Consider the following 21,608-nt stretch of genomic DNA (forward strand, 5'->3'; position numbering starts at 1 on the left):
AAGCAAAGAAACAATGGATGAAGCTCTTGGCTACATCTTATACTTGTTTCAGGGTAATTTTCATAAAACGTTTCGCTAAATGTGTACTACGGCATTAATAACGAACATTAGGAAAGCACTTATAATTTTTGTCGCTGTACTAATCATCTTGTGCTCCGCCTAACAAGGCACACTATACGAACTATAAAAATGCGCCAAGCGCCGGACTTACCTTTCGAGACGTACTCGGCAAACGCTCCTTCGTGTCAGGTCCGGCGGCATCGACTGCACGAACTGTCCTTCCAGCATAAACACTGTTAAATTGCGGATGAACGTGATAATGCAATTTCCAGCACATTCTTCCGTGCACTGTGAACCGCTGCGAGATCGGCGAGAGTACCAGAGGCTGCTAATGAGCCGGGAACAAAGAGCGCGAATGGACGGAACTACGATGACCAACAACGCCGCATCCCACGAAAGATACAGCTAGCTAGCAGCGTTACACAGGCCCAGGGGCTTAGCGATCGCTGATGCGCACAAAAAAGAGCACATTTTCTGTCGGCAAAGCGTAAATATGATTAAACTACCACATCGACCGTCCACAAGGAAAATATTCATGCAGCGCTCACATACTGACAGCCCAACGTTTCTAGACTGGTAAAATTTTGACAGCCGAACACGGGAAAATGATGTCATTTCTTCATGATAGAGGCACCGGTAGCTTTGCAAGAGCCGGATAAACGTCATGGCGGCCATATTGTTTACATCGTCGTCTACCGTTTTGTCGTCTCAGGCAACGTTGGTCTCTGGCTCCTCGGCACGGTGCTCCAAGTCCACGGTAATCGTGATCGCATGGATGGTGGTGGCTGGTATTCACATGTTATGCGAGTGATGCGGCGTGTTTCAACAACGTTTCTTTCAACAACGAGGACAGCAACCTGCGGAGCAGCCGTATCAACCGGTCAGGGCCGTTAAATCGCAGCATATCGTGGTTTGGTTTGTGAATGTTTGTGAATTCAACAAGGTGTTCGTGTTTAAATCCGGCGTTATCGACGACGCATGTGGTGTCGAGTGACGTCGTCGACGCACTTTGTTCTGGCTTGTGTGCCGTTTTGCGGATGTGTATAGTTCACGAAGAGTGCCATGTGTGCATCGGACGCTGCTGCCACGCCAGCTCGATTTGCGTTCTAGCCAACGCGCGAGAACGTCCGCACTGTCTGTCGCGAGTGCTTTCAGACACTACTGCTTTTGTTCTGTGTGGTGTGTGTGTGTGTGTGTGTGTGTGTGCGTGTGTGTGTGTGTGTGTGCGTGCGTGCGTGCGTGCGTGCGTGCGCGCGTCTGGTATGCGTTGTTATTGTGTCAGCGATTTGCAAAAGTGTTTTTTTCATTTGTTTCCGGCGTGCGCGAACGCCAGGATATGCTGCATATTTGTCATTTAACGACCCTGCTTGAATGTAGAGACATTGAAATTTTGGTAATTTCGAGGTCAGCTTTTAACGCGTCGCAAAGCGTTGCCTTGCTCTGAACCATCACTGCACGAACTACTTAGTTATTTCTCCGTTAATTTCAAATTCAGTTTTGTGTAGTATATACACAGATAATGCTCCGTTGCCACGCTAAACTCGTATTTGCCGCCCGCTGTTGAGCGGCAAATACGTGTTTTTTTACTACGTCAAGCTCTCTCAGCATACAGTGCACAAGTTGTGAAAGACTTAGTGCAAATAATTTTTCAAGCAGCAATTGGGGAAAATGTGCTGATCATATGACAGCATTAGTGATTGATCGTAATGTAATTTCGTAATTTTTTTCTGTCAAATTGCGATAGATTTTGGCTGCTATTTTGGCTATTATTCACCCATTTATTTACACTGAGTTTGTGGTTATTTTTATTTTTTACATGTGGGCATGCATGGCCAGTTTATGCCTGCCTGCTACAGTTTGGCATAAACAGGCACTAACAACCTCTTAAAATATGGGCAATAAAAAGTGACTAGCAGATTTGATAGTCTTGTGGGGGCTGTGACATAATTACTAACGCGAACAAGACTAACGGAAAAAAAGGTGGGATAGGACAGAGTGATCTGTCGTGTCCCACCTTTTTTCCCGTTGTTCGCACTAGTCACAGCAACTGCATCAACGCCAACTAACCCAACTTTCTTCGTCAATTACTCGTCTTGTGGGGGGGAGGGGGCACACTTAGCTGTTTGGAAAATGTGCAGCTTGAAATTTCTGCATTGCTACCCCTGACTGACAGCTCTGACGCAAGCAATATGATTAGGGTGTGACAAAGCGTGCGCATCTTCTTTAACTGATCAAACTGCATGCAATAAAATCATTTGCCAACTCGTCCTTGTTGGATGTGTTTTCAATGAGCTATAATAACATTTCCAGCTTCTTTTATTCTGCATAAAAACAAACCTATACCATTTTTTTCCAAAACTGTGAAGGTACTCGACCCTATATTGCATTAAAAGCTTCAGGGGATCCACTCTGAACAAGGGACCTACTCTCGGACAACAGATTTTGGCTATATCACTGTCAGTGCGCGCTTATTGGCTGGTTGAGCAATGCGTCACACGAAGGCAATAGTATTGCTGTAAGTGATTATCCGAGAATATGTCTCCAAGTGTAAATCATTGCATTATTAGGGCAGACGTCAGCTTTGATGGGGATGTGTGTGTCCATTATATGAAATTGCAGAAATTCAGCCCTGGAGCTCTTATTCACTCTGCACTTTATGCTGCTATATGTGGCACAATGTTTCGACGTCGTCATACAGCACATTGATTATGTCCTTGCATGTGCTACAAACGACTCATCATAAAATCTTGCTGTCATTCACGAGCTTTTTTATACACTACGACTTAGGTGCATGCACTTTGTATGCAATTCGTAGTCATCGGCAAAGATCTCGTTGCTCATATGACTACAGTGCGTACACATCACACGCTAACTCGCACACCTCGTACATAATCTCGTTAGGTTGGCGCAGCACATCGCACACATCTCGCAGATGCGTACATCTCGCACATGCATTCACGTAGCACCTCGCATAGATCTCGTACACTTCTTGAAGTCTACGCAGGTCATGCGTAGAGATCTCGCACATTTTCTAGGATATCTAGTTGAATGTGCGTAGCACATCGCACACTTCTCGTCAAATCTGTGCGATATGCATACATCTCGCACATTTCTCGCACAGTTCGCGTACAAATCTTTCAATAAGGGTTGCTTGTGTACTGTCAGTTGTTCATATGCAGCGACCTAACGGCACGGTGCGAAAACGCGCTTGGCAGCGAAAGCGAAACGTTATGCGCGGACATGCACGCAGAAGCGCAGTCGGTCGCTGCGAACCCGTGCGATCGCTGCAATGAGGTTTCATTCTGTTCTGCTCCATTTGGTTATACAGACAGCACACTATAAGAAACTTTTTTACATAGTCCGCCCTCAGCGATTGCCTACCTTTCACGCAAGAGGCTGGTTAGGGAGACTACATCGCGGCGACCGCGCGCATTGGGTGTTCACGGTATGTATTGGGTAAAGAGATAGCGCCTGTGAACTAGTCTGTGCTTTATGTTGCCCAAGAATATTATTTGACAGTAAGAAACTTCCCTCGTTTGGAGAGTACTTACATAAATGACCAGCAGGGCGCCCGCGTCGTGTTTTTATTGAGGACCGACAGCCAAACCTATGAGGAGCGCGCCGCATTATTCGTCATACTACGCAAACGAGGCGCTTCCTACAGATGGCGACTCCTTAACTTCTCGCCCCCGAGATGAGATGCACTATATTCGTCATATATGCGCTAATGCGCTATGACATGAAATATATTGTGGCACCATTCATCCACTAAACTTGCTCTATCACTAAACTTGTGGTAAATTCTTGACAAAGGTATTCCTCGGAATTTCGAGAATGACCGCCCACAAACAAATATTTATGAAACAAAACGCCGACAGCGCATGCCTTTTATGTTAAATCTTCTCACACCTAAATATTAAAAGTGCGAAACAATAAGAGGAACCCGGAAACGATGTAAAGTTTTGGTGCGGCTGTGCACTACCTCCGTGATCGGCCCACGCAAGAGGCCGCTCTTCTACCAATCGCAGCGTGGCGCGCGCAGCTCGTTTACTTGCAACATAATCCAGATGGCGCTCGCCTCCGGGCATGCGCGGCAGTGGCGGCGGCAGCCGTGGGGTGGCAAGAAAATAAAAAAAGCGGAACCAGTGCATATCGTTCGTTGCCAGCGTTTCCTAATAAACATTACGCTTACATTAGCTGCGGTTTTCAGACAGCGTGATAAGCAGTCAGGGATCTTTGAATGCTATCACGTTCCAGTCTTAAAGGTGAAGCTGAAGCATCCTCCAAGTTCTCTTTTCTCCAAATGTCAACCAGAATATGACTATCCGCATTTGCTCTTTGATCCAAATCGCTCTCTTCCTGTATCTTAATGTTAGGGCTAAACTTTTTGGTTCCATCGCTCTTTTTGCGGTCCTTCACTTGTTCTCGATCTTCTTTGCTAACCTGCAAGTTTCTGCCCCATATGTTAGCACCAGTCGAATGCAATGTTTCTACACTTTTATTTTCAACGAAAGTGGTAAGCTCCCAGTGAGTATTTGGTAATGCCTGCCGTATGCACTCCAACCAATTTTATTCTTTAAATTTCGTTCCTCTGATCAGGGTCCCCAGTGAGTAATTCATCTAGATTAACCTTCTGCACAGACTCTAGGGGCTAACTGGCGATCATAAATTCTTGTTCGTTTAGCAGGCTATTGAATATTACTTTTCTCTTGTGCATATTACTCTTCAACCCTACTCTTACATATACTCGGCTAAGGACCTCGATAATTTGTTGCAATTCATCCCTAGTGATGTTGAAAGTCTGCTCTGCTGAACCGAAGAGATGACATCAACTGTCTGTATTCGGCGCAGCGTGTTGTTTCGGGAACTCTCATTTCGCTTGTCATAGCGCCCTCATTGACTCACCTGAATTGTACGATGTTCACGTTATTGACGCGTACTGGCATGGGCAGAGCATTGGCGATGCTGTGTCTTTGTGGAAGATATCACTCGTACTCATAGCATTTTAAAGCGACAGTTTTAAGGGCGCGCTGTCACAAGAAAACTTGGAGGACGTTAAGTTTCACCTTTAAGAGTGGAACGCAATAGCATTCAACGATCCCTTACTGATTCTCACGCTTCCCGGAAACTGTAGCTGATGTAACCGCAATGTTTACCTGCGAACGCTGGCGGTGAACGCTATGCCCGTAGGCAAGCTTTCTTGTTACGTTTGTTTCCTTCCGCCGCTCGCCTGGATCCACCGGTGTTGCGGATGCGGGGAGGTGACATCTGGATGGTGTTGCAAGGTGCATAGCCGGTGCCAAGAAAATTGCATCATTGTCTAGGTTGCGTAAATTTTTCGCACTTTTACTATATAAGTCTGAGAAGGTTTAACATAATAGGCCTGCACTGCTGGTGTCCTTTTTATAAAATTTGTTTGTGGGCTGTCATTCTCAAAATCCGAGGAATAACTTTGCGAAGAATGTAAGACAAGGTATGAGCAACTTGAGTGATAGAGCGGTGTGGCTATATAACCCGCAGATATCCTATGTGATATAGCTCGCCATGGCATATACATATGCCATGGCGGAAATATTCTCTCACTGGATGCGCCGCCGGCGACCGAATTTTCTGCGACACGCGGCCCACAGCGTTCACAGTAACATATTCCTAGCCCCACAGCGATGTCAACGGCGATGCATACAACAGTGAAAATTCACTTGGACTTTTAATGCAACTGGTGTCGCAATAAAACAAAATAATGTGCAACCTATGGCGTAATCGAACCTCTGGTGCCTAGCACAACAGCCCATCGCACTTATTATCAGGCTACGATTTGTTTTATTTATTTCTGACTTGGCTATAATATTGAATAGTTATTTGCAATCCCAGATCACACTCCTTTTATATGTGTTAAAGCATAGAACCCTGACACGACGTCTTCATCGCAGTTAACTCGTCTTTTACACATGACGTACTTTCACAACCATTTCGACAAAATACCCATGTACAGATTGATCTCTAACATCCTAGTGTCTGTATGCCAACAGACTACGCCAGGCAGCTCTAAAAAATACCTACCCTCTGTTGAAAATCACCCTCAGGCGGTAAAAGGTGCGTGCATACTTGTCGTGTTCAAAAGCCCGCCAGCTCTTTGAAACGCTCGGCGTGTGCGTCCCGTGCCACTTGCTCGTCTAATTTCCTTGTGACACCGTGTTAGAGTGTACTATCTCCGTGGCGGCAACTTTCCTCAGTACTTTACCTCGTATCATGCAAAGCACAAATTTAGCAACGTTTTTCACAACTTCATGGGAGCACAAGTTATTCATGCGTTAACATTTCTTCGCCGCAGTACACATGTCATAGTTGTTGTACAAACACCACGTTGCATCACAAATCGTCACTGACTACCTCCCAGTCTGTGTTTTTCTCGTTTACACTCGTGCGCTACCTATGTACAAAGCAACAATGTCCATGTAAGCTCGCATTGAACGGCCGGCGTAGAAATCATGCCGTTGACATCACACGATCGTGTTCAAGACGGTAATCGTCGTATTTTTTTTCTTCTTCTTCACAGGCTCTTATGCTCACGATCCACACACATAACTACTCAATTTAAAGAAGCATGTTGGTACACCTGGTATTCGTTTGCGTTACTCCCAAACAATCCTAGAGAGCGAGGTAGCTGCAAAGTGCTTGGTCCGTCATCGATTCCCATGAGTAGCGTAAATACGCACAACTTTTTTCATTAGTCTTGGCCATGCTGCGAGTTGCGACTCTGTTGAAGCTGGCTCTGGAGTTTGCAAGGGCATGCGGGTGAAGAAAACCATAGTTGAGAAGACTAGGGAAAATAAAGTCGTCGTCCTGAAACGTGTGCACAATTAGCGGCAATAGAGGAGGCCAGCTGCCGTAAATAGAGAGTTTTAGATTAGGGGACGGAAGCCGCACCGAAGCGTAGAGAACGCAAACTACATTTCGGGCTTTTTGCGGTCTTTTATGTTCGCTTTGCGTTCCCTTGTACGGCAGGTGGTTACAGTCCCCCAACTCTTGGGTAAGAGTTGCATCTAGTAATCTAAAACTCTCTGACGCCTCATACAGGACGCCTTTCGGTAGTGGAAATACAGGGTACGTGTCACTACTTTTATTTAATGCTAATCACAATGAAGCCCATAGTCACCGGGATATGAATGCCACCGGAATATTTCGCAGTCTCACCTTTCAGTAAAGAGGTTTCCATTCTGACAGTCGTAGTTCACACAAGGGTGAGTGTTATTCTTGTCAAATCCGTTTCGTAATGTTGTACCATCAGGAAGTTCACAATCAACTGTGCACAAAAGACGTTTGTACTCTTTTCCAATATGCTAGTATATCAGCTAAGTTGCGATAAATGAAGCTAATAAATGACATGCCATGTCACACATAGAAATTGTACCTTTGAATCTACTAATATAGAAACTCATAAAAGGAAAGGTGCAAAAATACAACGGATTGGCAAAAAAGCAGCAAAGTAATATTTGCAGTTTGAAAATATAGAAGACGGAAGATTTGCCATAGCTCAACTACAATGCTCACTACCGAAAATTTGGTGTCTAAGTGACGTTAGAATACACCAAGTGCCTACAGCAGATATTAATCAATTTTCTACACAAGAAAACTTCACGAATTCATGAGGCGCCATGAAAAACAAGCAGGCTGTTTCTATGCTCTTTCGGAAGCTCAACCAGTTTAAGCAGCGTATTTCGTTATAGCATAAATCCAAAGCAGAACTTTAGTGTCACGCAACAACCCACCTACAACAACCCAACGATACCGTAGCGCAACAACCCAACATCAATCAAAGATCAAGTCCATGCATTGCATAGAATCATCTGGAGTAGCTTTTAAATAGGGATGGTATTCGCACGACACAAGCACCAGGCTAGCCTTGTAACTGTGAAATAATCTGTACTTCACGGGTATGCGCAACAGTGAAGACACTGAATGTTTCGTAATATCAATGAAATATTGAACAGTGGCATGCTGTATTGAAGTCTACATGTTACTGGCGAAGTTAGTTCATACTCAGCCGAATTGGGGTCGACTAGGTACTACAAATTATGTTTACAAACGTGGGTACCAATGGAAGGCTTCTTTTGGAACTGCCCCGCCGACGCACCACCCGAAGAACTCCAGAAGCTTGTAGGCTCGCAAAAGTGGGAGATCCTGCTGGCCAGCTCTGTTCCGGAAGTACAAGTCTGGGTCACAGCGCGAGCCCAAGAGGTGGCCTTCAGCACAGACTGAGGGCCATCTAGTGGGGTCGCAGAATCCATCACTCCCAGTACCGAGATTAAAGTTTTATAACTGACTGACCCACTGACCTGTCAGAACCTTCTTTTTGTTGGGAGGGGTGGGGTGCCTGTATGTATACTTTTTTCAGGTATTTCTGGGGAAATGTTTGCCTACCTCCAATAAACAGATCTCATGTTTGCTATATTTTGGGAACATTATATTTGTGGAATGAATAAATGCAGTAGGGTAATTTATTGCCTCTCACTGGAGCAGTATATTTTTCTTGCACAACTGTTATAAGCAAATTGATTACCGTAATACGACGGTCTGTGTAAAACACAAAAACTTATGTTCATCTATAGATAGGCAACCGATTTACGTCATCACTCACGACATTGTTGGTGAGGTTTTGTTTTGTCGGATGAAAAATATTTCAGCCGTTTTGCCCGAAGGCGATGGATTTGAATTAACAGCAAGGTAGTGAGTTGCGCAAAATGCGCTCAAGAGAGCTGGCATGAGGAGGCACGCCGCCAGTAGTGATGCCGGCATTGCACCTCATTGGTGCGCCAGATTAAATTGCAGGAAAACCGTCGGAGTTTTTCACTGCCAAACAACAGGATGTCAACAATTAAGCTAGACGTTTACTGTCTTATCTGCTCCCACCAATGTATGCTCCACGGTTGGTAATGTAAGGAGTGGGTCAGCAGGAACGCAATGGGCGTGCGCATAACTTTCACGTCAGCAGGGGATACCTGAATGGTACCCGGGCTCCACTAGAGATGATTGAGCGCAGCGTGACTGCGCTTCTCCAGTGGCCTTCTACGCCTCCACACCAGGGCCCTACACGCACCGTAGTTAGCTGGATAGCATGCCGGCTTCAATGGCGGGGCCAACGCTGGCAGAATAAATGCCCCTTGGGTTTTCGTAAAATTGCGACCGCAAATAAATGTGGCAGTTTCTCCTGGACGGTGAAGCGCTGATAACGATATCACGTTTTAACAGGGGTGACATATTCACGCGACGCAGCTCTCAAGGAAACTACTGCTGTACGGCACAAACATCCTCAAGCAGCACTCAGGTTCTGTGAACGCATAAGGGAAGGAAACTGCCAGCGTTTGTTGAGTGGGTAGAACTGTCAGTTTTGTCAGTTTTGTTTCCTTGTCTATATGCACAAAATGATCGTGCCATTGGTGCAAGGTACAACGCGGCCATAGCTCAGCAGAGCGTGATGGAGTTTACCCTCGCATCACCACTTGAATTTGTCGTTTCCGCAGCCAAACGCGCTGTACATCTGTGGTGACATTGGAGACCTCTGAACGCTGAACACACTGTTCGCGCATGCATTGTAAATATTTTCAGGAGGCAGAATTAGTAAAGAATAGGTGTATTTAAAAGTATATACAAGTTGTTGCAGCACTGCGTACAAACGATGGCTGCTCGAACTAGCCACGCGATCTTCTGGCGAGCTCGTCTTCTTTGTTTAAAGACACACTATGCCAACTGCTCCGTAACATAACGCCCCGGTGGGAAAGCCGCCGTCTCAACGCTAGTGTTAGGAGGAGGGGCGAGATCGCGGTGAAGTAAGGTTTTAGCCTAGACACGTGGACTATATCAGTGGACCCACTGGCTGACGGTGAACGATAGTTCAGAGGGGATACTTCGTAATTTACATCACCGAGCTGGCACAGGATCTTCTAATGTCCTGTGTGGCGCAGGATAAGTTTTTCAGACAGGCCGATGCAGCGACATGTTGTACATAGAAGAACTAGAGACCAGGAGAGAAATGAACTTCCCGGTGGCGGCTGTCGTTTTGCGTCTTATGTGCAACCTATGAGGATGTGAGTCGGGAGTGGGCAATCTGGCGAGCTGCGTGAGCCCGGGCGAAGATGTCGCTGGTGTACTCAAGGGAATTTGGTCGCGTGTGGAAGGAGTGTTTAGAATGGTGAAGGTGGGTGGCAGCCCAACAGCTGATAAAAATGAGGAAAGCCAGTGGTCTCGTGACGGGACGAATTATATGCAAAGGTTATAGTATATCTGATAGGGTAACTTGTCGGTCTAGTCAGTGTGGTCCGGAGAAACACGAATGGATAGGGTCTCCGTCAAGGTCTGGTTCAGCCGCTCAGTCATTCGTCTGGGGGTGATAGGCGCTGGTTATTCTGTGTACGGAAAAACAAGAACGAAGAAGATATTCGACAACGCGGGACAAGAAGGAGCGGCCGCGATCAGTGAGCAGCTGCCTCGGTGCATCGTGATGTAGTATGACGCCATAGAGAAATAAATGCGCAACGTCCGTAGCGAAACTCGTCGGCGATGCTCGCGGGTTGGAGTAACGCGTCATGTAGTCAGTTGTGATGGCGACCCACTTCTTGCCTGTTTTTGACGTAAGAAAAGGGCCTAGAAGATCGATGCCGACGCTAAATAAAAATTCGGAAGGGACATCGAGGGGGTGTAGGCGTTCAGCGGGTAAAACATCAGGTCGTTTTCGGGGCTGACATAGTGCACAGGCAGCAACGTAGCGGCGCACGGAGTGAGACAGGCAGGGTCAGTAAAAGCAGCTTCGTAAACGGTTCTCAGTACGGTAGACACCGAGGTGCCCGGCCGTGGGCGCGTCATGTAGCTGCTCAAGAACTTCTACCCGAAGATGTCGAGGTTGAACGAGCAAAAGTTCCGGGCCTTCAGGGAGAGAATCCCGTCGGCACAGAACAACGACGCGGGGTATACGAATGTGCTGGTAGCGGGTTCGGGATGCACATAAGCTATCCGTCAATTAGGAGACGTAACGAGTCATTGCGGCATCGTCCATTGCGAATGTCATGCAAGTCTGAAATGGCGAGGACGCAAGCATCGGTTAAGTGGGCATCATGGTCTGCACTATCGAATGGGTGACGCGAGAGACAGTCGGCGTCCTTGTGTAAACGGCCAGATTTGTACAGAACCGTAAAAGTGTAAAAGATTTACTGACGCGAGCAGTGAGCATTCCAAGCACGGTGGGCATTCCTCCATCGGCGACGCGGAGGATTCGAGATGCGGCAGGTGTGCATGAGGCAGCATTAGCGAAGCGTAGGTGTATCTACAAGTACAGAACAACAACACACAAGTTGCAGCAAGAGTTGAAGAACAAGTTGCAGCAACACTGCGTACACGAGATGGCTGCCCGAACCAGCCACATGATCTTCTTGCGAAATCGTCTTTTTTGTTTAAAGACACACCATGCCCCAGTGCTCCGTAACAATATTGACACAGTAATGTGCGGCTTCCGCACCGCGGGACGGCGCGCGCAGAGGTCGGCGGCAAGAAAGGCGATGAAGTGCGTAGGCTGCACGCTCTTCTTCTGGCCGCCATTAAAGCGAAGCGTATATTTTTGCAAGACTCCGTCTTCAATCTACGTTACAATATCTTCAAAGCCCAATGATACCGACGCTGTAGCCGGCAGCGCGAATGCGCCTAAAGTATAGACTTCCCAAGCTGGGATCGGCGCCTGTACCGACGCTGCACGGCCGCAGCCCCACTCGCGGGAGGAAATGGAAATGTCGGTAGGCAGCGGGGTCCTGTAGGCGTGTTACATACGGGAGCACGGACTGCGAGATTCTGCCTCTCATGCATTAGTCCACCCAAGCCTGCTGTTTAGTGCCCAACAGCCTGGATAACACGAAGGACCGACACGCGCCCGATAAGTGCTACATATTGGCGGTCAGGTAGCGCTGACAAAAGCAGACAAGTGGCCCAACTTCTGTTGTCGCCAGAGTCGAGTAAGTCGCGTTTCTCCACTTTCTTATACAAATTTATTTAACGATTTCGCATGTAGGATGTTTCTCACTGTCACTCAGTCAGTCAATTAGGCTCTCGCTTGTAACTATCGTTCATGATTATAAGAGACACTGGGGATCGTAGCTTCACTTCCACTAGTTGCCACCTGTAAGCGTTGGCAGGAGCGATAGCTTCATGCCGTTGCAGCTAGTGGCATGATGTGATGCGATGTCATTGTATCATTCGTGTCGAAATCCACGATGACTTTATGCCCTGTCATTAGGCACTTTGGAGCGCTGTCAAGTCCAATCCTGAAGGGGTGCTTCTACATGAGCAAGTTCGACCACAATTTTGCACGATTCGGGTCCACCAGATTGCGATCATTGGCTGTCGCCTCCACCAAAATGCTGAGTGAGCTCAACCGACTTTATCTGAATTGTTGGACCATGCAACAGGTGTCATTGTTGATCGCTACTGCGAAATTAAATCCGTATCTTGCTTGATCGCGATTTAAAGAGCCCTTTTTGCACCCGTATTAAAGAACGACCGAGAGTCAAAACCGCGCGCTTACTGTCCGGACAACGCCTTCAGAGCCTTCCGTAATGGATCCCGAACCCAATTCGGCCCCATGTTTTCAAGAAACTACTCAATTGTACCAATTCGGCCACGCTATTTAACCTAAGCCCTGTAAGGGCCTTTGAAAGGCAGAGGAACATACACCCCTCCGCATTTACACCAAAACACTGCTGTGCCCGGCAGTTTTAAACACTTTGATCCTGCCAGTGCAGGAAAATGCCCGCCCTCTGCGGAGAAGTCTTCGGATATCTTCCACATCGGGTGAGCATGCCATTCAACCCCGACCCTCACCCGAAAACCAACCCCACAAGGGAGGACTGGGAGGCAGCCCTGCTGCGAACTGGCGAGCCAGAAGGCCCTGGCTGACCCAGCACTAGCCCCGGCGGTCGCCAATGAACTCCTGTAATGAGGAGTCCACCTTGTGAGTGTGAGAGATGTCCCCCTCAGGGCCACCTCAAGCTTCCTTCGTGTATTTTAAATAAAGTTTTTCAGACACACATACAGTCAAATCGATTCAAACCACCGCTGCGCTCCTCTCCCCGCACAACTAGTTGAGTCAAGATGCCACACAACCGAATCATACGCCTATGCAAGAGTGCTTAACAGCTTGCAACTTGCTACTGCAGAACCGTTACCGATCAAGCACGCACTGTCAAACAAACAGGATAAAGCATAATATGCGGGGCACCCGCACATAACCCGACGCCTTATGTCTCACTAAAAAGGACGTCGAAGCAGAACTGCAGTGATACTCTCGTCCTCGCGAGCCATCTTTCACGACTGAACTACAACGTGAAGCAACAACGCTGTGCAAAAAATACAAGCCTTAAGTAAAGCGGCAAACATTCACTTGCCGACTTACTTGATTTTGCTAATGGTGGTTATCAATGCCTGCCAGCGTTCTTTTCATAGAATTTAGCAGGGAACGGCAGAACTTGACAGACGGCTTCACGCCGCGGGTGATTTTTTCCCGTTTAAGAACGCAGGCAGGCAGCGCTGGTGTGAGTTTCTCTTTCGAATATGTACCGACTAGCCCAAGCCATCATCGAGTTCTATAAACTTGATCCTCGCGTGCTGAATGAACCAAAGGCCGTATTGTGTAACGCTTTGGTTTTCGAGGAATTCGCTTTGCGAGCAGCTATTGGTCGCCGCCTGGGTGACGCCATCGCCTCGGCGCGCGCACGCATATTATGACGACGTCCCGCACACGTGAATCATGCGGAAACTCAATTGGCACCAGCTACGAAGCGAAGTGGCGCTAGGTGCTCCGGTACGATTCGAAGGCGCCCTGTGCTGTGTGTAGAACCTGTGCGTGCTGTGTGCACGGGCGAGATCCAAGGTCCATCTAAATAGGTCGCGAAGCTGGGAACGAAAAGCGTGCCAAAACCTATTGCCAGAGATATCAGTTAGTGGTGCACGATTGAAGCGCGACTAGCTGAGGGGGGACAAACACTGAAACCAGAAAACCTATGGGAAAAAATTGTTCGAAACGTTTTAATCAGAATACTGTCATACGAGTGAATATTCCGTTTCAAGTATTTTTGCTGCACTAAAACAACAAACTTTAACTTCTTTGTTCTATTTTGCGATTGATTAGCTCATTCTTGGTGGCCCCTACCAACCAGTGATTCTGGCGCAAGACTTGGCAAGACTGTGCAAACCAGCGATCATGTAGTGCGGAATGGCGTTGCTCACTTGAACGCGGCGGTTTCGTGCGAGTTTTTCATTTCCTTGCATGTTTTTTTTTTCAGTGTGGCGTGCGCTTCACTTCAAAGTTTGCGTGACCTAGCGCACGGTATTCATTGGTAAAAAATGTGAGTGCAGGTTTCTTGTTATCGTGCAAGTTCACGCTGCGGGATCCTATGCGCTGTGGCTTGTTGTGGCAATAAATGTGGAACGCTTCGAGAAGAAACATCGCGCTATGTTCGTTCACTCTCCGTAACACAGGCTCCGACTGTCTGACGGGCAGCAAAACTAGTAGGCCGAATGTTTTCTAAATGATAATGCGGAACAATGTTGTCTTGTCTGATAACTGTTGTATGTGAATACATGGTATCACACGGAATTGTGAATGATACTGTGAAAAGGTTTCGCATATATTGCTATACATTACGACTGTGTGCTGGCCATACTACTTTTCATCCATTCAAAAATATGTTTTGTTTGTTCAAGTATATTGGTTGCATTATTCTAGACGAATAAAAGTGAAGTTGATTTTGTAACCTATGTGGCACTGTCATTTATTTCCATCCTATTCGCTCACCTTTCAAAGGACTGGAACAATTGCCGTCAATAACAGCGTAATTATGTTTACATTAAGACATCCGCCACTCATATAGTTTCTAGCGCTTCAGCTGAGGTGAGTCGCAATCTCGCCTCATCCTCACACGAATAACTGCTGGGGTAGTGGTCGAAAAGCAGGACGCTAAAGAAATTCAAACATTCGCGCCAAGAAGCATAAGATTATGACGTCACTGGCATTTCCGGTTGTGACGTCAGTTTTACAGAGCAAGCTATTATGGGCTCATTCTAAGAGCCGTTTCGGTTCGCGTTGTCCGCCGCCGCCGCGTAACCTCTATCGCCCGAAATGGAAAGAAAAGTACCCGGTCTCCAGCGGGATCGAGCCCTGGCCCGTTGCGTGGGAGTCGGATGCTTTACCACTGAGCCACGCAAGCGCTTGCTATCAGCGTCAGAAAAAACGCACCCTAGGCAGGCGCGCAGGCGCAGACGACCCGAGCTTCCGCCAGTATGGTGGCGCCATCTATTTAAGGTGTCTGCAAAAGCCGCGTGACCAGGCGGAGACGATTAGATGCGACTCAGATGAGGCGCGCAATAAACGCTGTCCCGACGTGAGAGGTGCGCCACGTATTCTCGGTACCTCTTCGGTACACGTTATGGTGTTTCCTCGCAAGGCACGAACCGCTGCTCAAGAAGCAAATCCTAGAGCTACGTGCGCGGCTACAACCAAGCATCATCAGGCTCAGCAGACTGCGGGGCAGAGAGCAATACAAACCGCAGCTCGCCGTCGACGCCAGGCGGACAGTTGAGATCGCTCTCGTCAAAACGAGAAGAAACTTTGCCGCGAAGACCCTGTTGTGCGTGATGCGGAAATTGCTACTCTTGACCCGCTCCACCAGCATACGCTGTGACTGTGATGCGTGTGCCACGCAGACCTGTGACTTTCTTTCATTTTTTCTTGCCGTTAGTTTTCCCCCCAATACGCAGATAGCGACGATTGCACCAAGCCGCCATATTCCAGACATGTGGGCTTCTATGGAAGCTTCGCTACCAGTTTACATATATCTTGCAAGATCGCCATTCCTAGCAAAATGACGGCGATGGTGACCTCTGCGGCACCTGCGTTAATGCTTTTAGCGTGACAGCTCCGTGAGCATCCGTGACAGACAGCGAAGACCTCGACATCGAAAAGACGGGTTTGAGCTGGCAGTCTAGGAATTCAGGAGGCAATTATTTTTGGCAGCGGAGCTGTTTAAGGCCGAGGTTGAGCCGTGCCGAGCATTAATCAGTTAGAAATTAATTAAATTATGGGGTTTTACGCGCCAAAACCACGATTTGAAGCAATAATCGGTTGTGAAAGCAGAGCATAGGAGGAGAACAGGTGCACAAAGGAAAAAAAGGCAAGGACAAAGAACGAGAGAAATAAAGCGACGTGAACTTCCCTGGCGAGGTGGGATTCAAGCCTGGGTATCCACGGTTCGAAGGCAAGCGTCCGAACTGCTGCGTCATGCAACCACACGTGCACAACATGCATTTATGGGAACCATGTGGTTGCATTTTACCGACGATTGCTACACAACTTGCTATGGGCGAGAGAAAGATAAAATGAGAGCGAGATAGAGAGAGAAAGAGAGAAATAGAAATAAAGGAGAGAGAGAAATAAAGAAAGAGATAGCGAAAGAAGAAAAAACAATACAAACTTTCTTCGCGTGGAGGTATTTCAGCCCGGGTACTCACGGTCCGAAGGCGAGCGTCATATACACCAACGCTTGCAGAGCTTCGCCGTTTCATCAAATTTCACAAGCGTGGAACTAGCTTAATTTTCTTTTCCTGTACCAAAAAGCATTCCTAATTTGCTATATTGTTCCTCTGTTTATGGCGTTCACTTCCGGAAAAAAAAAAAAGCTGCGCGCCGATTGGTCTCTGTGTTTCCCCACGTTTTAATTACGTCAGTGGACCACCCAAACGTGATGCCATCGCCAAACTGAATTCTTCGAAAACCAAAGCGTTACAAAATACGGCCCCAGTTGAATGCGTTGCGAGCGCTCGATGTCGACGAGGCGCATGCGCTTTCCGTGAGCGCTCAAAAGTAGTCGAAGATGGCCAGTCGATTTATCATCAGCAACCATTTTTATTTTCCATATAAATTGGAATAATTGAGCCTCAAACACACAGGACTTGCATCACGCTTTCCGCAGTGCATGTAGGATTTCTGAGGTCTTCGACTGAATTGTGAAACTATGTGAAAGACAAAGAGAGGTCATAGTATATATAACCAGTGGAAGTACGCGTTATACTTACGCTCGCTCTTTTCACTCTCTCTTACTGTCATTGAGAGCGCCGACCACAATAAAGAACATAAAAATATTGTGCAGATCATTTCCGCTTTCTTCTGACGCGACGGTCGATTGTCTGAAAATTTCAGTTTCCTATTGTTAGTCGTTTCATGTGTGGTGGGGAAGGAAAATACGTTTACATAATACATTGACAGGTGTTTACTTGATTCAGTTTCTTGGACGCAGTGACAAATTACGATGATGTTGAGACTATAATGATGCTCACGCCAAGTGATTTATTACGGACGATATGAGTCGAACCCGGATATATCGAATCCCAAGACGATCACAAAAAAGTGCGATATTTAGGTAATTCAATATATAAAATAAACATTTTATACAAAAATTTTCAGGGCGATTTTACCACAGTTTGTTATACAATATAATGTGGGTTCGATATATTCGGGCTCGACGGCATATATATCTATATATATTTACAAATCGCAACAATTTGAAAGTGCAACTATTGCCTAAATTCTAGCTGAGAGCGCAGCATCCTGAGTCAATTTCAACTGCATGGTACTGATTTATAAATAGGGTGGCATGGGTGCATACGGCTGTCTCTGCTTAGAAGATTCTATAAGATTCAGTATATCTTACAACATTATATGATGGGCAAAGATTATGTCAGATTTTTATGGTTTACACCAACAAATACATTATTTAATGGACATACATTACACAAAATGTGGGTACACTGTAGAGGACTAGCAATAAAATTTCGAAGTGTGTGGTTTGTCAGGGGCTAAACGAAATTTTTTTAAGCATCGATATTTTTCTCTTTTTTTTAGAGCGAAACTTTCTACGTCTCGCTGATTCGTCCGTCAACGCCGAAAACGCACTGCAGGAAAGCCAACTTACACAATGGAACGATCTGCGCATCTGCGCATACAATAGGACGACGGCTGCGCATGTGCGCTCAGAATGGAACAACGGCGCACGACAAGAGTATCGTATAACACTACAGTTTACATTTGCAGTTGTACCGATAAGAACAATGGGAACTACAACACCACGCTACCCAGATGAACTGTATATATGCGCATTCCATTACGCGCGTCACGCAATGCATTCCCGGCCGTGACCATGGGTACGCCATGAATGTGTAAGCTTGTGTGTGTAATCAACGGCTGCATAGATCTAAAATAAGGCTATGCAACTTAACGAAATGTATCTTCATTCAACTTCAACGTTCAAAAAATACAATCCTAAACAAGCAACCAATTGACATATGCATCACATCGGGTCGCTCAGCATTCGTTAGGTTCGTTGCGTGGTCGTTGCCTTTAGACTTTGACTTTGATTCAGTTTTCAGATGCATGATAGCGTCTGTGTGAAGACGACGCGATGGTGATAGAAAGAGAATGGCGGCATAATCACAATTGAGTGGCAGCAGCATGATTACGATTCAATGACGAGCAAGGAATGACGTCGATGGATTAACGAAGGCATCATGATGAACGCGTGAGGATAATTTAATTACGATACTAAAGTTATGATGATTGTAAAAAACAGTGATGATGATGGCATGAGGAGAATCAGATGTCGAATTTTTAATGGTGACGATAAAACGATCGCGACGGCTTCCCGACGGCAGTATGCCCACGAAGGCATGACAACTACTGCATACCGACGATGGCAGGACAACAGCCTGGTGACAATGGAAGAACGGCAAGTATATGATGTCCATGCTGTGACGATGACTCTAGCATGAAACCTGTACGACAATGATCGCGCGACGACATGACGTTTGTTGGATGACGAGGCTGGAGGGACGATGACACGACCACAGAAACAATACTGAGACGGTCTTACAATGGAGGCATGGTCGCGCCTGTTTGACGATGACGACATAATCACGATCGAAGAACGACAGTATGATTGCAATACAATGGAGAAAAATGAAGACTACACCAGTCATCACCCGTGACACCGCAAGCGAGGAATTTTTGTGGGACAACCGAAACGAAAATGAAGAACCTGTAGCGAACACAACAATTATATCCACCACCTAAACGACTTAAATGTAATGCTAGAATAGCGAAACTATACACACATTTATCTCGACCAGGCTTATGACATCGCGTCAAGATTAGAGAGGCAGTAGTCATTAGCTAAGAAACAACCTACACTTACTATACTTTGCTATATACAACCTATACTTTGCTTTTATAGCAAAGTATTCCAATGCGCTCCCAAATATAAACATCCTACAAAAATACCACCCAATATTATCAAGTAACGAACGTCTCAGAATAGCGTTCCCGTATGTACAAAGACTTACATATTGCCACATCAGAAACTTTAGAGACATGGTAGTGCACGCAAAAGTCAGCCATCATCTTTCCTACAAAATAAAAGAATGTTCTCGCCCCAGGTGTAAAACTTGCAGGCACCTTTAAAGTGACCTCAAAATTAAAAGCGCCGCACATAGTTTTACACATGAAGTGAAAACAACCGTTACTTGCACTAGTTCCGATGTAATTCACATCCTTGGGTGTTTCTTCTGTACGAAACAATATATCGCCGAAAGGAGACAATCAATGAACGTCAGAATAAACTGACGTAGTCAAATTTCCGTTCTGCGCGAGACAGAAAATATAGACAACCATACCTCATTCATAAGTTCAAGACGTTGCAACCAATAGGCATAAACGTTTCAAAGGGAGCCTTCGAATCCATTTGCTATGCTAAACTTCAAACTTGAGGCAACAGCACTTAGTTATTTTTGATTAACTTGCTTGTTTTTTTTTTCTTTTTGTTATTGGATTGTCAGTAACATCGCAAACTCCCTTTGATTTCAAATATTCCTTTTGTCCTTTCATTTATGTATTTATCCCGTCCCCCCTTTTTTTCCGAACACCATTTTTTCTGCCGCCTCTTTTAATCTCTTTCAGAGACACGATAGTTCACTGACTTCTATCTTTGGCTTATTCGGGCCTCTACGACTTGCTCAAGGGCCATCCTTTGTGAAGTAAAGCTGGTGTAGTTATTGGGTTTATATTGTTACAGGAAAAAAAGTAAGAAATATATTTGCAGTGTATTTACAAGAACTGCAGCGGCTGACAAGATTATAGCTCATGAAGTTCAGAGTGTTATTTTCTGCGAAGTCATCTGAGAACGTCGTCTTCATCGGTCTGTCACATGACCCCCGGCGGCTGAAGCACCAACCCGGTGTTGGTTAGGAGGCGGTCAAACGATACAGCCCAAGACGCGCGAGGTGGACTACGTCGAAGCGAGGCTGAGCCACGGTGGGGTCAATAGAGGCGATTTCGTAGGTGACGTTGGTTACTTGACGCAAGACGCAGTAAGGGCCAGAGTAGCGTAAAAACAAAATCTGCCAGAGGTCAACCCTTCGCGACAGTGACTAAAGAAGAACCAGGGCGTCCGGTGTGTAGTGGGCTTCACGATGGCGGGTGTCATATAATGGATGGATGGATGGATGGATTGATGGATGAAAAACTTCATTAGGGTCCTTTAGGGCGCGTATAACGCCGCTGATTTTCCTGCGAGTTCACAAGTCGATGTCGCGCAATATGGCACGCCGCTTGTGCCTTGAGTATGGCTTCCCGGGCGTACTGCGATGTGAAGTTCAGACTATCAGGCAGAAGGGTGTCAAAGGTAGCGTAGTGTCGCGGCCAAACAAGAGGAAGAATGGAGAGAAGCCTGTGGTATCGTGGCGAAAATTATAGGCAAAGGTAACCAACAGTTGTGCAACGTCCCTGTCGCGAAGGTCAGCGGAGACATACCTGGACAACATGTCAGTAAGGGTTCAGTTGAGACGCTTGGTTAGAGCATTCGTTTGTTAATGGTAATCAGTAGCAAGTTTGTGTTTAGTCGCGCAAGAGTGTAGAAAGTCATTAAAAACTTTGGAAATAAAGTAGCGGCCGCGGTCGGTGAAGAGCTGTCGAGGGGCACCGTGGGAAAGGATGACGTTTTCTAGTAGGAAGTCGGCGACATCGGTTAACCAGCTTGTCGGAAAAGCCTATGTGGTGGCGTATCGGGTGGCGTAGTCTATTGCTCCAGCAATTCACCTATTTCCCAAAACCGGCGTAGGAAAAGGACCTAAAAGATCAATGCCTACACGAAAGAATGGTTCTGATGGCACGTCAAGTGCTTGAAGGCGGCCAACAGGGAGTGTGCTAGGTTTTTTTCGTCGTTGACAAAGGTCACACGCAGCGATATAATGGAAGACGTTACGGTATAAAGACCAGGCCAAAAGAAGCGCCGACGAACGTGGTCATAAGTCCGTGACATGTCAAGGTGACCGGCAGTCTGTACATCATGAAGCTGGACAAGAACAGTCTGGCGCAGATGTGCAGGGACAGCTAAGACTCGGTCAGGCCCATCAGGGCTAAATGTCAGAGCGGTACAATATGCCATCGTGAAGTTAAAACATGCGAA

At 46.5% G+C, this 21,608-nt stretch overlaps 1 long non-coding RNA gene across 1 annotated transcript in view; it reads right to left on the bottom strand.

Moving 5' to 3' along the window:
• LOC125940012 (uncharacterized) overlaps positions 1 to 21,608 on the bottom strand; it is a 60,019-nt gene that overhangs the window by 24,011 nt on the left and 14,400 nt on the right. The window contains exons 2-3 of the long non-coding RNA XR_007463238.1: positions 17,170 to 17,280; positions 7,255 to 7,363 (exon numbers count right to left, since the gene is read on the bottom strand). This is a non-coding gene — a long non-coding RNA (uncharacterized LOC125940012). The remainder of the gene's footprint in view (positions 1 to 7,254; positions 7,364 to 17,169; positions 17,281 to 21,608) is intronic.

The sequence above is a fragment of the Dermacentor silvarum genome, chromosome 9 (assembly GCF_013339745.2).
Source record: "Dermacentor silvarum isolate Dsil-2018 chromosome 9, BIME_Dsil_1.4, whole genome shotgun sequence".
Lineage (NCBI taxonomy): Eukaryota > Metazoa > Arthropoda > Arachnida > Ixodida > Ixodidae > Dermacentor > Dermacentor silvarum.